The sequence below is a fragment of the Glycine soja genome, chromosome 3 (assembly GCF_004193775.1).
Source record: "Glycine soja cultivar W05 chromosome 3, ASM419377v2, whole genome shotgun sequence".
NCBI classification, from domain to species: Eukaryota; Viridiplantae; Streptophyta; class Magnoliopsida; order Fabales; family Fabaceae; genus Glycine; species Glycine soja.
The window spans coordinates 6,252,236-6,269,853 of record NC_041004.1 but is presented as its reverse complement, the minus strand read 5'-3'; the positions used below and the strand labels follow the sequence as shown (position 1 = coordinate 6,269,853).

Genomic DNA, 17,618 nt, shown 5'->3' with positions numbered 1-17,618 from the left:
ATCTAGATGAGATGAAATCTAGATAAGATAAGATTTGGTAGAATAAAATTGTCTACTCTCTTCAAGTCCAAGCCCAATTCCGGATTCAAGTCCAATTGCTTATAATTTTCCTGAAATTAAATTAAAAACACAAAATTAGTACAGTAGGCCCAATTGACAAAACTGCATAATTCAATTGACAATTAAGGCTATTCAGTAATTAAAATGGTGACAAAAAGGGTTAAGAAATAGGAGAAAATGATGACACATCAATCGTGCCCAAGGAACACCTAGTTGTCTGATTATGTTCATTGCATAACAGGCCAGGTAACTACCTGAAGGGGATAATTAACAGGTCATTGTTCTTTTCAATGCATTTGCATTCAAATACATCAACAACACCAATTTTTAATTGTTACTCATCTAGAACAGTGCTTTAAAAGGTCTTGATGATGCTCCACAGCCTAAATCAAAGGCTCCTGCTAGGTGGATAGTCGTCAAGGTACACCATTTACATAAAACTTCCACTTATATATACTTCTTATGTGTTTGTACACTAATTGTTTAATTAAGATCCAAATTTCATTATGTATTTAGTGTAATAGACAAAAAGGAAGCACTGAGTGAGGCTATTATGTCATGCACTGGATGTCCACCATCATTTTAGGAAGTTTTAGGAATAACTGGGAAGCGGTACGTTTATTTCAAACAAATTCGATTTTTTTTTATAATTTATATTACATTATTAACTTATTATCATTTATTTCATCATGCAGTATTTTAACGATCCTAGACCATTGGAGCCAGAGAGATTAAAGGCGTTTCGAATCCAGTGGGCACAGTATTATCTCCGAGTTAGAGCTGAGAGCTAGGATTTAGGGACATTAAGTTTAGCTTAGTTTACTTTGGTTTAACATTTTTTTTATTTCCTATGTTATTTGAACATTGAATTCATTTGTTGATGGTTGTTAATAATAAATCAATTATACATTGTTTATTCTGATTAAAACTGCTTGAAAGCAGAATAAAATGTTTATTTGCTATGAATTGGGTCTGAAATTGCATTTTACAGGTACAATTTTGGGTGTATTGTAAAAACAAAAAGTTTATATAAAAAAAAACTTGAAAACAACATCGGTTATTAATAAAAACCAATTTTAATATAGTAAACAACATCGGTTATTTAGAAAAACTGATGTCAACATGCACCTTAACATCAATTTTTCAATAAACTGATGTTGGTTATTTCTAATAACATCGGTTATTTAAACATAACCGATGTTAATGTATAAACGTTAACATCGATTATTTATAAATAATCGATGTTATATATAACTAACTACAACAAAATAAGTGTATAGATGATGAACATTCACATTGGTTATACATGAAAAACCGATGTTAATCTATTAGTTAATATTGCTTTCTATAGAAACCCGATGTTAATCTATTACATTAACATCGGTTTTTTAAGAAAACCGATGTTAAGTAATATTTTAACATCGGTAAAACCGATGTTAATCTATTAGTTAACATCGGTTTTTCTAGAAAATCGATGTCAACGTTCATCATGCATACACTTATTTTGCTGTAGCTCTTTATATATAACATTAGTTATTTAGAAAACCAATGTTATCATTTTTATGTTAACATCGGTTTTTCAAAACTGATGTTAATAACAATACATTCAACATCGGTACTTCCAACATCGGTTTTAAAACCGATATAGAATGCCGTCAATAATCGATGTTGAAAGTGTATTTTCTAATAGTGAAGTTTATGATTGACGTATATTATTCAACTACTTGAATTAGACTCTCTTATACACAATAGTAATAAATAAAACTCATATTAATATAGTCTCATAATCTAAAAAAAGAATAAAGTCATTTTATATACTAATAATTGAAAGTCATCAAATCTTATAAGAATGATACATAATAAAAATATGATATTTATATGAAATATATTTATTTTATATATAGAAGAGATAACTTATGTTCACCATAGAAGAAATGAATTTTTTTTTTAATCATAAGAGCTTTAAATCATTAATGTTTTTAGGTAAGAAAAAAAATATAATGGGACATTAATTTCTGTTCTAAATTTTATGGCTGCTATGTTGTTTCATGATTAATATTCTATACAGATATTTCTAAGTTATTGTAGGCAATTGATGGATATCCAAATATTCCAAGAGTGTCACAAGACAATATGTAATTTTTAGAACTATTGTGTAAGACTATATCAAGTTAGACAATTATATTTCATACTTAACAAATAAATGAACCATCGTTAGGGGGTTGAGGCCCCTGCTTTCCATATTTGAACATTAGCCTGAAATATATAATAGTGAACATCCCTCCACCTCTTAGACTTTTTATATATTTAATTGAATGTTGAACCGTGCATATCGTTCGATCAAGTTGGCATATGAACAAAAAAATGCCCATATGAGCAGACCTAGGAAGAAAGAAATTGTCTTGCGAACACATTTGTTTGTTTATTTATTTATTCCTAATGTTTAAGTTTTTTCCCTTATTTTATTTTATTGATTAATTTAAGTCAGACAATTGTTAGTATTTGTACAATGAAGAATGAGTAGAATACAATGTATTTAAACACTATTGTTGATTATTTTTAAGAATTTAATTTCGTAAAATATTTAGAAACTACTTTTGTATAATCATTTTTTTAAAAGAAAAGCAAGAAAATGAAAAAAATAAATATTTTTTCAAAATAATTTGAACAAAATTTTGGTTGAATTATGTATGATTTTAGTTTTCTAATTTTTTTATGAGTCAATTAAAATTCTTTACTTTCAAAATTAAGAAAATTTGATTTGTCTATTAATTTTGTTCCTCATAAAACTTTCAAATTCTAATTTTTTACTTAAAATATTTACAAATTGAATCGATCAAATTGTCACTTTTGTTTGTACCTTTGAAACTAAGAAAATTGAGTTTAAATCATTTTATTTTGTATAAGAATTTGGGCCTTTGCTTCCTGCAGTCCCCATGTTGCTTCCTGCACCTCGCATATTTGAAAAAATAGGCAAACAGACAAATATGCCTTCACCCCCACTAACTTAAACCTAGGTTCTTCTTTCTTTTATTTGCGTGGCAAATACCTCTTCCTGCCCCCCTCCTAGTCATCCCGCACCCCTACACCTCCATTTTCTCATGGTTGTTTGTGAGTTAATAATCGTTCGAGATCACCTTCAACATTTTTTCTAGGTAAGTTGCATCTTTCTTCCTTTTCCTTTTTTATTTTTATTTTCTATAATATATTCGGATAGCTTGATCCAGATTGTGTTTTTTTGTATCTGGATGAAGCTATCTGTAATTGAACCATGAATGTTCATTTTCAATTTTTTAAAATATTTTCTATAACTATTCCGGATAGCTTGATCTGGATTTTGTTTGGTGGTGTCCAAATCAAGCTATTTGTAATTGGACAATACAATCTAGATTGCATGATTCATGATACTTTCTGATGTTACGGATCATGCAATTAAGAGTACATTTCCTAATTGTCTTGCCCAATTACGGATAGGTTGATCTAAAGTAATAATTGTCAATTTTGGAAATCTATTATGGATTGAATGATCTGTAATTTATTTTAATATTACATATCAATCAATTTGTGACATATTTTCAGATTGACTAACATTACTCTAAAGCAACCTATCTATAATTTTATTTAGCAAAATGAAATGTAAATTGGTATTGAGGAAATTGTTATTTTTAAAAAGTATTTAGCAACCCAACTATTATGATCATTTTTTATTCCCAACTATTATAAATCATTGTACTATTTTAATTTAAGTGTAGTTACATCTTTTAAAGCAAATGACACTCAATTGCATAGAGTATCTATTTTTTACATTAGTTATTATAGAAAAGGATCTATCATACCATGTATGATATTTTTATGATTAGATGAGTAATTTGTAATTAAATTCTTAAAAAAAAATTGAGGTTGAAGTGGATTTAGAAAAAACATGAATCTTTCACAAACATTAGACACTTGAGCGAGTCAATTCAATGATAATAATATCAATATGCAAAATATCGTTAAAACTTTATCTAATGAGAAAAAAATTTCAATTCAAAAACCACTTGAAGTTTTGTTTCCCAATGGATGGAGGCAACACAAAGTCTCTTTCTTTCTATCTTCCATTTTTAACTCTAAAAAACATTACCTCTGAAATTGCATGGAATTATATGGTTCTATGGCTTTCTTCCTCCTTACTTCCATCACCTACCACATCTATTGTTTTTGAGCAATTGGTTGATTGATTATGGTTAATTGCACAATTTAGGCAATCCATGTACTGAAAACTCTCTCTCTTGATTCCCCTACTTGTTGTACTATTTTCTCTTTTGATTTAGTCCCATGATTTTTTCCCCATAAGTTCTAACTCATAACAAATGATTTTGAAATTGTTGGATAAGAAAATTGGATTTATATATAATTTCACTCCACCAATATAGTAATTGTTATTTTAAAATTTAAATGCAAATTTGTAATTTTAATTGATATTTAGAAAATTATATTTGTTATGATAGGTTCATTGATATGTAGGATATTGTAATTGTTAGGATAGGTTAATTATGTTGACTTTGGCTCTGATTACAAATGTTAAAATGTATTGGACTATGTTCATAATATTTAGACTATTTTTAGAATATGTTGACTCTAATTCTAATTATTGTACATTCATGTTATCTTTTATATAGATATGCCACGTACAAGAGGTGGTGACCGCACCAGACCTACTACATCTGTGTGTAGGCACAAAAGATGTGTAGTTGTAGATGAGGAGCAAGAGATTTACGAAGCTACCGAACATGTTGCAGCTGATGATGTTGCACCTAAAGATGTTCTATTTGGTGGTGGACCTGAGGATAAATTAGTCCTTACAAAATATGTTGATCACATGGCTTGTAAATTATGGGATGACTTGGTATATCAATAACAACAATCTAATATTTATTTTTTTGTTAATTGATTCGTATTTCATAATGGCATACTAAAATATAATTTTTGTAGGACCATGGAGAGCTAAAGCTAGTAGCTCATGGAAGGAAGTTGAGGGATTTGGGCCCCCTCATAAGGAGATCATGAGAGTGATGTAGGATTCGTGGTTACTTCTATTGATTGAATGCGATCTTTATTAGAATCTCACATCCGCGATGTTCATTCCTTTGAGATGTTGTCAATATTTTATGGATATATTAGGATGGGGTCAGACATGCATCTACATTTTCTTGAAAGAGTCTTGGGGCAATTTGGCTATACTCAAACTACTCCTCGACACCCTTCTATGTTTACAGTGATACAAATATCCATGTAGGATGTAGACGAGAGGTGGTTGAATTTTGCATACCACTTGGTCAGGCCAAATGAGACAATTAGTGGGCCCTCAGGTTGTGCTACAAGTTAGATTGAGTGGTATTTTAGGATCTCGCATCTATTTGTACCCTCAGTTAATAAAGATGATATTCCTATTGTCCCACCAGTGATACCAGACATAAGAGATGTACCGGAGTCAACTTCCCAACATAATTCAGTTTATGTAAGTAACTATGTTATAAATGTGTATTCAACATTTTGATGGAATTGTTATATTGATACATTAACTATTTATGTTTTTTTTTATTAATAGGACATTTGTTATAAGGCTGGGGAACCCTTGCAGGAGATGATTTACTTAAGGATGGTGACTGAGGGCACATGACATGTGATAAGGTTCGTGCGACACTTTTATTGTTATTTGAAGGTACTCATGGTAGAAATATTAGTAGAGGATGAGGTGGTAGAAGAGTTTAGGGTAGTTGGGGAGACCATGACAAGCTTAGAGATTACCTTTGTAAAAACTTATTGGCATGATATTTGATTTACATAGGAATTTATTGACTTTTATGCCATGTTTGAGACTGTGTTGATCTTTATTTTGTGTTTCAGTCATGATTTATGGTTGGTAATACAAGTTCATATTTTAATGTGGACTAGTCATATTTTAGGGAAGATTATGCCATAATCTTTTTAGAAATTTGTAACCATATTAAAATAACAAATCTCACACTTAGGGTCTCACAAACACAATTACAAAAGTATAAGTTAAAAATACATAAATATCATAATTAGTCTAATCAATCTTTTGCAAGGTTGACAAAACTGCATGTGATACCAATTAATTATGAAAATTGTTGCATTTTGCCAATGTAGGGAGTTAGTCACCATATTGCTACAAGATGACAATGTGTAGATCATATCACATCCGGATTTGGTATTGGACAATGATCCTTTAAGAACACCTGCATAGAAATTTTAATAGTCAATTAAAGATTATAATAAAAAAATATAATCATGATCGGGAAAAATGTCATATACCTAAACAAAATGGTTTCCATTGACATGACTCCCACAAATCAAATGGTGAACTAATGTATCTGTAGGAGGTTGGATATAAATAGGAAGATGGTCAAACATTGTTTTACAAATAAGCATACAAATATGATATTATACCTAGACCTAATAACATATCCCATGTCTAGCATTGTCATCCATTTATCCATAGATGCCTCATAAAGAATGCAGTTAGTAAGCATATTTACATAAAATTAAACACATAAAAATGACAACTTGAAATTATAGACTTTACAATAAAAGATTGTTAACTAGTAAAGATCTCTTTATGACATTGTAATGCTCATAACTACCAAATATAATGGCATACTCATCCTACCATTGACCAAGTTCTTTAAGCTAATTGTTACGCACTATATGCCAAACGTCTTCACCCATATCTAGTAATGCAGGCAGCAACTGCATGATATCCGCAATGGCCATTGGCCTTTAAATCAACAATGTCCAACATATATGATGGGTAAAGGTTAACATGAAATTGATCTAGCATGGGAATATTTCTTTTGTAGATCTCTGCCAACTTCACTTTTTGACCCGATGCCTTGGATGACTTCCAACTAAATGAGTTGTCATTCACAGAATGTAATGTATCAACATGTTCAAAGTATGAAGGATCACGTTTAGTTGACCTTTCCAATTTACATGCATGCCCTTTTTGTGATTCCTTAGTTTTTACCTTATCAAACAGTGGATACATGGAATTCATGTGAGGGTATGCTATTTCATGAAGTTTACTTGTTATAATAACTTTCCTTGCTATGTCAACCTCTGCAAAGTGTTTTACTATAACATCAAACTCTTGTTGCATAGACATATCTGCAAAGCTTAATCTAGTCCAAAAAACATTAATTGCATCAAGTGGTATGCTACCCATGATATAACTAACTAGTTCACATGCACAAGAGAGACCATGTGTATATCTTATGATGCATCTACAATGACCGTTGTTAACACCAACAAACTTAACTGGATCCAATTCATCTTCAATATAATTAAGAGCATACCTTGAAACAAATCCATGCAATTTCTTATACAATGTTACATTATCATTGTGACCCAAAAATGAATACTCTTTGATAGAGGTCGTACCCGAATCAAATAAACATTAAAATGTAGTAACTAGGAAGTGATCCTAGGTCGTTTCCTAACGAGCAATGATACACCAAATGTTCATGACAGATAGTAGGAAAATAGTAACGAATGGGGGGGTTGTTTGCTTTTGTAAATTAAACGGCGAATAGATGTGAATTAGAAAATATCAGAATTAAAACACGTTGCTTCCCCTTGATTCACAAGCAAGTCTCTTATCCTAGGTTACGAGAGTTTATCCTTATTCAGTTCAACCACTTAATCCAACCCTAAATTAAATTAGTAAGCAAAATTTAACATAAGGCATTCATTATGTGATTAAGCAACACATACACCAATTACTCATAAACAATCATTAAGCATGAACCTAAATTAAGCGCATAGACAATTAATCAAGCACTAAGCATGCATGAATTAATAGCAACAAATTCAAAGTAATTAATGAAGAGGAAAAATTGAACAGAATTTAACAGTAATAATAGAACCTCAAAGAGAACTGTGCTTGATCCTCAAGAGAAAACAACGCTGGAGACTTAGCCTTCCATTAATCAATAGAGAACGAAATTATGGGTTGAAGAACGAAATTTTATTGCTGAAACGAAAAGTAAAAACTGAAATTGCAAAACGAAAAAGTGTCTAAAAGAAGAAAAGCCTAAAACTAAAAACGAAAACAGGAGAGAGCGAAGAGAAGCGCCTAAACTAGAATCTTGGTGCTGTTATATAGTTTTTCAGCCCCAAAGCTTCAAATCTATTTTAAATCCAAGCCCATAAATAAAATAAAATCAAATCTAGATAAGATAAGATCTAGATGAAATAATATCTAGATGAGATCAAATCTAAATAATATCTAGATAAGATAAGATAAGATAAGATCTAATTTTGTAGAATAAAATAGTCTGCCCTCTTCAAGTCCAAGCCCAATTCTGGATTCAAGCCCAATGCTTCATTAATTCCTGAAATTAGATTAAAAACATCAAATTAGCTGAATGGGCCCAAATAATAAAACTGCCTAATTAATTTGACAATTAAAACTAATCAGTACTTAAAATGGTGCAAAAAGGGTTAAGAAATAGGAGAAAATAATGGCACATCAAAAACCCCCATACTTAGCCTTTTACACTCCTGGGCAAAATGAAATAAAGAACAAAATCCAAGGATATCAAAGAGACACAAACAAAAACATTTACATATTTCTTAATGAACATCAAGGAATGAAAGGAATGGGTAACATCTAATATGAAGAGATCCAAAGAGTCAAGACATTCGTGAAAATCATCCAAGCAACCCAATCATGGCAAAATAGTTAATCAGCTCAATAATGAAAAATGATTAAGCCTCACAAGATATACACTCTATCTCTCAAGTGTCTAGACTACTGTTTACTCTCGAAGCACCCATGAAAACAAACACCACATAGACTTGGCAAAATTTTAAAATTAACAAACAACTTGACAATAAAACTATATTATAAAACAATTATTCATTAGTACATACGCAAATTTCTAAATAGACCAACAAAATTCCACAAAATACCTCAAATATATTCTAAACATATTTTCATGTCCAAAATATTATTTCATAAATCTCTGGATTATTCACTGATTGTTTCATAATTCTCTTTTCTTAATTTAATTTATTATATTTTTTAATTAAATTTCTATCTAGATGTTAACAGAAATTATTTTACACATTAGATACTTTTTTAAATTTTATTTTCCCTTAAGTTTTTAAAAACAATAAAACTAAATATATAACAAGAACTAAAACAGAATAACAAATACCAAAATCTAAAAATAGGAATTTTACTAGAATCATTTTGAAAATTAAAAATATATTATAAGAACAAAAAATATATTTAATCCTATTATTGTAGGGATTAAAATGAAAAAATATATTTAAATAAATTAAATAACAAAGACAGTAACCAAAAAGATAATTTTACAAGGATCTTTTGAAAAAAAAATATTGTATAAGGATTAAAACAAAAAAAAAAGATATTATAGAGAACAAATTGTATTATAGGTTTATTTTTTATAATGTTTAGTATACATATTATCATACGGTAAAAAAATTATATATCTCATCATTTGTTCAATAATTAATTTCTCAAAAGAAATAAAAATAAGATTAAAATTAATCTAATCAAAAAATTGTATCAGATTGAATCAGATTTAAATTTTAAACCAATTTGATCAAATGATAAATTTATAAATTCCAACTCAATGTATCTTGTATATATAGTTGTTACTTTTTATTTAGGCACTTTGGAGTTGTCATGGACAATATTTTGTTTTCAATGGGGTCTTGGCTTAAGGATTTTCCGACATGTAAATTCTCTTTTGTGCAGTGGAATTCAAATCCAACTGCATGTTTGAAAGATTTTTTGAGTCGATGGTGGTGGTGTTTTGTGGCACTCGGGATCGGGATTAACAGAAATGTGCTCTGTTTCTTGTTGCAATTGCTTCATAGAAGTGTGTTATCTGTAAGAGTGGGGAGAGCATATTGGGAACTATTGATGGGTTGATAATCTTGTATTTCTTCTGGGATTGCTATCTTGGTACCTTGTATCCTCTCTTTTACTGTCTAATTATTTCTATTGTATATATCAATTAGCCTTTTCCAAATAAAACTTTAGGCATTCTGAACTCGTATTTTGTATAGTTTTATATTTTCAGCAAATTTTAGTTATATTCATTATTATATCTATGTATAATGAATTCATTTGCTCTCATATTTGATTCACTTAATTAATTGGTTCACTAATTACAGTACTCATTAATCCGCTATTCACAACTAGCTCATACAACATTGCACATAGGCTAGTTAACGATGAGAACAACCTCAAAATTGCACAACTGCACTATTTTCCTCACAATAACTAATTAGCAATCTCTTTAAGATCAGTTCAAGTTGATCATTTATTCTTTACACTTCTATTTTCTCAATTTTTTTATAAGCAATCTCTTGCCCAAGTAAAAGGAAAGTTTGGAATTATATAAAAATGCAAATTTTTCTTTTCCAATGTTCTTTGTTGAACATAAGAAGGAAAACTTACACACACAAGAATTAAGAAGATTAAGAATAAACGTCATACCGGATGGACTCTATTAACCCTTCACTACAGGGTGTCGTCTCAATTCAATTGCACATTTGTCAAATTTTTATTAACTTCAACAAGCCATCTTAGGCAACGTCTTCTTGGTATCTAATATCCAAGCATAATAATAAGTCAAGACTTAGTACCATGCATATAATATATGCAAATGGAGTCAGACTCATTGGCAAGACAACATGAATTTTCTCTATATGTAAAAATCAAGTATATCAAGAAGTCCCTTAATCTTGCATGATGAATGAGTCCCTTCATGTTGCTAAGCTAGTTTCCTGCTAGTGACAGTATCATAAGGGTTTTCTTCCGAGATTTTGTTTCTTGGTCTTGATTTAGGGATCTACCTGCATTGAGGGAGGGTTAGTTAGGAGTCTTAATCATGAGAGACAGGGTACGATGTGGAACAATGGCACAAAGCGGAGTTTACGAAAGAGGAGGTTTAGATTGAAGCTTCAAGAGAGAGTGGTGAGAAGGTAGGAAGTGAAAGAAATTAGACTTTGCTAGTAGGGAAGATTCTAACTCAGGGATCTTTCAACAAGGCTTTCATGGCAACAATAGCGCAAATTTGGAAGGTGCATGGGGGTGTAGAAATCAAAGAAGCAGGAAGGAACCTTTACACCTCCCGGTTCCTTAATGAAAAGGATTGAACGCAAGTTGAAGAAGGAGGGTCATGGTGCTTCAATAGAAGATTGGTGGTTCTCGATTCTATGAATATAGAAGAAAATCATGGGAATGTCAATCTTAATCATTGTCGATTTTGGATTAGGGTTTATGATTTTCCGGCGGGTTTCAGAACAAAGGAGATGACAAAATGAATTGGCAAATCAATGGGAAATTTTATCAAATGGGATAAGTGCAATGAAAATGCTATGGGAAAATCTTGAAATAGAATAGGAATTTTACAAGAATCATTTTGAAAAAATAAAAATTTAAAAAAATAAAAAAAAATAACTCAATTATATTTAATCCAATTATTGTAGGGATTAAAACAAAAAAAAATTGAAATAACTCAAATAAAATAAATAACAAAGACAATTACGAAAAAAGATAATTTCACAAGGATCTTTTGAAAAAAAAATTATGAGGATTAAAAAAATAATATATTATAGAGAACAAATTGTATTATAGCTCTAATTGTTTATAATGTTTAGTATACATATTCCTTTACGGTAAAAAAAAAATATATAACTCGTCATTTACCAAATGAGGATGTTCTTCCTCTCTGCTTTCTTTAAATGCCCATTTGACAAAAAGAGATAGTGAATTCTCCCAAGATAGGCCTTGTAACTTGTGAGAGGTAACTATGCCCATCTTGGAAGCAATGGAATCAAGACGGAGTCTAGCGTACGTAAGTAAAACATCTTTCGCATCATACGAAAGGAATTAGGACAGTTGGATTGAAAGCTAGCGATGCAATGAGTTGGTGGGAACCGGTTGTGTTAGTTGTTTCATAAATTCTTTTCATCTTGCACGTGCAGTAAAAGAGTGGAATGACAAAACTGTCCAGGTTGCTAATTATCATATTGTCCTTTTTCATTGGATCCGTTTGAGCTTAATTGTAGTGTGAGTAACCGTCACTTCAAAAAATATACAATTATGTGACAATATTTTTTAATTTTAAAAAATAACCTCTCACTTCTAAAACATACAATTATTAAAATAAATTAGAAATAAAAGAACAGAGACAAAAATTAACTTAAGTGCATAAATAATTTAAACCTATTACGTTAAATTTTTAACATATTATTATATTAATCATGATTTTTAGTCGTTAGACCAAATTGAACCTAATAAATGAATTTCTTGATTTCTTTCTTGAAAATTTATTCATAAAAGTATTTTTTAATATCTATTTGATGTTAAATTGCTTTATATTTTTTAATTGTTCGATGAAATATATAAAGAAGTAGTTTTTTCTTTCTTCAAATTTTTAAGGATGAACAACATGGCCAATTATTATTTAAAACCTGTCATATTTACAAGTTTATTATGCTTATGGATTGACAATTCATAAATCTCATACGGACCCATAAGAGGGTTATGGATTACAAATCCATTAACCCCATACAGATTGACAATATGTATTGGGCTTACGGTTTTGCAATCCCTAACCTGTAAGCCCAATATGAGTTGTCGTAGGCCCAATACAAGTTGGCAATTGGTATGATCTTGCCTTACGGATTCATAATCGAAAATCCGTAAGCCTCGTATGGTTAGTCTCGTACGGTCTGCCAATCCGTAACGCTCTGACATTACAAAATCTAGGGCTATATATTATTGACAATAATTAAAAACAGTAATCTCATTGGTCAATTATGTCAGTTGGTTAGAGCATGGTATTAATAACGATTTTGTGTCACATTCAAAATTTTGTTGTAAGCCATTTTTTAACAATCAATATCGGGTTTTTCGATTATGAATCCGTAAGCCTGATACGGATTAATAATTTGTAATCTATAAGCATGTTACAAATGTATATGAGGGTTTCCGATTGAAAATCCATAAGGGACATGTGATTTGGTGAAAAACACATATATTTAAGTTAAATTATTTTTCATGTTATACATGTTTTGGTATAAAAAAAAAAATTAATAGCTCACAATGTCCCACAACGATTTGTGGTACATATGGTCATAGGTTTGTCATGTTGTTGAATTGCATTAGTTGTTGTTGGTTGTCATCTTCTCAAATGAGTTTTTGCTCCTCTTGTTCTAGGATAATCACGACTTATTAGTTGTTGTTGACCAACATGTTGAGCACCTTCAACATCGACAACATCATTAAGGGACTTAGGAGCTCCACTAGGTCCAACATGTGATTTATGGTGGTGTGGGCCAACATAACACGGGCAATTGGAACACCCAGATAAGGGATGAATAAAAACTTAACGAATATATTAAATCTAATACAAAGTAACTCATAACCTCTTTTTTTTAATTAAATAAATTTAAAATTGTATGCCGATAATTGTGGAAGTGAGTAACCCGCCATTTTTTGTTAAATCAAAAATAGTTTTAAAGAAATTAGTAAATTTAGAGTATTCAATTTTTTAAAAATTGTGATAAAATTTAGAAAATATAAGAATAATTATTTTTAATTTTTATATTTGTTTTAAAGAAATTAGTAAATTTTAGAAAAATTAAAGCAGAAAAGAACTCTTGAAAGGCCACATATTTATAAACCTTTTTTTAAAAATGGTTTTTTTATAATGTTAAAATCAACAGTAAAAAAATTTATCATCATTTATTTTTTAAAAGTAATAATAATGATACTAAAAAATCTCATATTCCGATAAAAGAAAATAAAAAATGTTAATATAAAAAAATGTAATAGCAAAATAGAGATGAAGACACATTCGCTACATTCTCTGGGTTTCCACTAGTTTTACATTACAGAAGATCAAATTAAAGTTTTTAAAACTAAAGAAATCCAATTTAATTTATCTTAAAAAAATAAGAAACCTATTAAAAATAAAGAGATCAAATTAAACATACTAAATAAATTAAGAAACATGAAAAATTATTTTATTCAACATTTAATTTTTATAATCAAAATTAAAAAAAATATTTTTTAATTTTTAAAACAACAACTAATTTTAAAAATAGAATGTTGCAGTGTATGTTTACATCAAGAAACTTACACCGTATTATAATGTGGAAAAATTAAAGTGAATCTATATTAGTTCTATAAAACTAAAGGATGGCAAAATTACTGGTGTGCCCATGGCTGGGAGATTGACATGTGGTAATTTTCCTGGCTTTTTGGTCATTTTATACTCCTTCAGCTTTGGCCTTGGCTTTGTGTCACCTGGCTTGTTGGCTTGCCTTTGTTTTCTGCCACGTTGAGATTTTTCCTCTTTCTTCATCTCTTCCAGAAGCGTTATGTTTTTGCTACATTTCACTTTTCATCTTTATTCTATTTTTTACGATTTTGGTTTGGCTTTGAGGATTGCTTCCTCCATTTGCTTTCTTTCTTCTTCATTTTTGTGGTCTATCTCTTCCATCTTCACTTCCATTTTTGGCGTTGGTTATGTGCCACGTTGAGTGTTTAGCTTTGGCCATTCCAACTTCAGTGTTTAACTTCTGTTGGTGGATGCACGTGGCTTCTTCTCTAACCTTTTTCTGTCATTTCCCCACGAATTTGCTTCCTATGTTTCCATTCTTTCTTCTTCATTTTGGTGTCCTCTTCAGTTTCACTTTTTGCTTTTGTTTTCGGTTAAGTTCTTTAGCTGCTAAGGGCTTGCATCTTCATTCTATTTTTTGCGATTTTGGTTAGGGCCGTGTAAGGCCCATTTGCTTATCACTAATCTCCACTCGCTAATACTACAAAAAAAATGTTAAATAATGGAGGTTATTTTGCGGAGGTTTTAGAAACCTCCTTAATTTATTAAAAACTACAATTTTTTGTGCTTAATTTGCGGAGGTTTATAACCTTTGCTAATTAAATATTATTTTTCCACTCTTTTCTCTTTAAAATAAAATAAATCATGTTTTTTCCGGCAAAAAAAAATTCCCTCTCAAAAAAATCACAAAATCCCAATTTCCCTCTCTAATTCTACGGCTTCCCTCTCCAAACCCCACCCAGACTCTCCAACTACGGCTTCCCCTCCTAAAAACATGAAAAAACTCACGGCTTCCCTCTCCAACTACGGCTTCCCCTTCTAAAAAAATCAAGAAACTCACGGCTTCCCTTCACTCTACGTGCTTCCCGTTGCTGCCACTCTCAATAGGTAATGTAACATCCCATTTTTTTTCATAAATACAATTTTAGAGAATAATGATGTTTTATAATTAAATAAATAAAGAAAAATAGTTATAATAAAATAATGGTTTGAGAGAAAATAAAAAGAGTATTTTATTATTCATTTGATGGAGAATAAAATAGAGTTTCTTTTTTTTTTACAAAATAATAAAAATAAATAAATAGAGTAAATAATAGGTCGTGAATACCCCTAGTCATAAATAGCAACATGCTAAGTCAGATTTCAGATTGACTTCTCAGCCTCCTTTGTCTACCAATTTCGTTTTTTCTCTCTTCTTCTCCCAAAACTCTCTCTTTTTCCCGCAGGCCACCAAACTTGTCTCGGAAAAATGACGATCTCGGACTCATTCACCGTTGGATTGTCGTGAAATTTAAACACCATGTTTGCAACCCAATTCCACGATTTCTCACCGTTGATAATTTTGATATCATGTCTAACCTGAGAGAAATATCCTTCCCATTGTAACCTTTTTCTTTCCCGTAGAAACCCAGAGCTGTCTTGATAAAACTACGATCCCGGTTTTTTTAACCGTTGGATTGTCGTGAAATTTGGATATGTTGTTTAAAATTTAATTTCTCACACTTTGACCGTTGGGATTTGCAAGTTAATGTTCTTGGAGGGAGAAAAATGAATCGCATGAAGATAGTCTAAGTGGAGGCTTTGATCCCTTCTTCGTTTCTATGACGTTTGGGAACTATATCGGAGCAGTCGGAGGAAAAACTGGAGGAATCCTAGGGAATCGCTAGAGATGCCCCTATCGCTGTCCAAAGACACGTAAGTCCGCTTAGAGGTAAGGGATGAGTTATTCACAATTGGGGATTAGTGAGAACATGTGTAGTGATCCTTAGATATATCAATTGGAATGGGTTTTGGGGTGTTTTCACAATTTTCATTTTATCCTTATAATTATTACAGTGAATTATATATGTTTAATGAATCAGTTGATGTCCCAATGAGAAATTGTTGTGAAATTGATGTTAAATTGTGAGCATGATATTTGATTGTGAATAAGTGTGTGTGTTTGACACTTGATGTGACAAGAAAATTAGCTGCAAATAGGCAAAGCTTATGGAATGAATTCAACGATCCAACCAAAACAAGAGATGAAATCATAAAAAATGTGCCGACAGGCATAGATAAAGATCAATGGGCTCGTTTTGTTCATTATCGTCATAAACCATCAACATTGGTACAATTAGATTGTTTTAATTATTGAATTGTTTTTATAGCTAATTATATGATTACTATTACAAGTTGTAAACTTGAAATTGCTTTGCATATAGGAACTTTGTAGGAGAAATAAAGAAATTCGAAGCAAGCAAGTTATTCCACACACTGGTGGATTCAAAGCTAATCCTAGAAGAAGAAATGAGTTGGTAATGACACTAAATGTTAACTTTTACTAATTAAAGAAGTTCAATGTTTACTTACTCTTTATTTATCTTAGTTGTTAGAAACTGGGAAGCTACCAAGTCGTGGACAATTATATATTGAAACTCATAAAAGGAAAGATGGATCATTTGTAAATGAAGCAGCAAAGACTATAGCGGTATGTTTTCTTTAGTAACATTGTTTTCAAGGATTGTGCTTAATCTTAAAACTTTTATATTTCATTTTATTACATGTTTGCAGGAACAAATTGAAGTAGGATTGACTCAAAGCATAGTTGATGAATCTGAAGTTTCTCCTCTTGATGTTGTTGGTAGAGTGTTAGGGTTAGAGCACTCTGGGAGAGTGCGATGCATGAGATTAGGAGCTGTTCCTTCTAATACATTCTGGAACACAAGACTTCGAGCTTCTAGTCTGAGCTCTTCTTCATCTAGTGTTGCCTTTCCATCTTCAAACCAATGGCAAGAGAAATACAGCAATTTAGAATCAACTTTTAAGGCCTACATGATAATGAAGGAAGGAAGGATCCCTGAAGAATTAGCTAGTTATTTCACTCCTGATCAAACACATGTAAGTAATTAATATGCATACATCATTATGTATATGTGAGGTATCCTAAAACTTGTTAGTATAGTACACAATGTACTCTTAAAACTGTTTTACATATGTCTATAGTTTATTAATTTATTCATGCATATTAGTAAGGAAATATATTTTGTAATTGGTACGTGTGTTTATTAAGCTAATTAATTTACAGCTTTGTAGGTAGATTTTATAGTTAATCAACAATATTAAGGTAGAATTTTATTCATTTTGGCTAGCTCTTAATACTCTTTATCAAGTTAGGTCTTTAAG

General features: G+C 30.6%; 1 long non-coding RNA gene across 1 annotated transcript; it reads left to right on the top strand.

Moving 5' to 3' along the window:
• Positions 1 to 16,502: 16,502 nt before the first annotated feature.
• On the top strand, positions 16,503 to 17,124 carry LOC114405389. The gene is made up of 4 exons (XR_003665191.1): positions 16,503 to 16,563; positions 16,658 to 16,750; positions 16,822 to 16,923; positions 17,007 to 17,124. It is a non-coding gene; the product is annotated as an uncharacterized LOC114405389 (long non-coding RNA).
• The last annotated feature ends 494 nt before the right edge of the window (positions 17,125 to 17,618 follow it).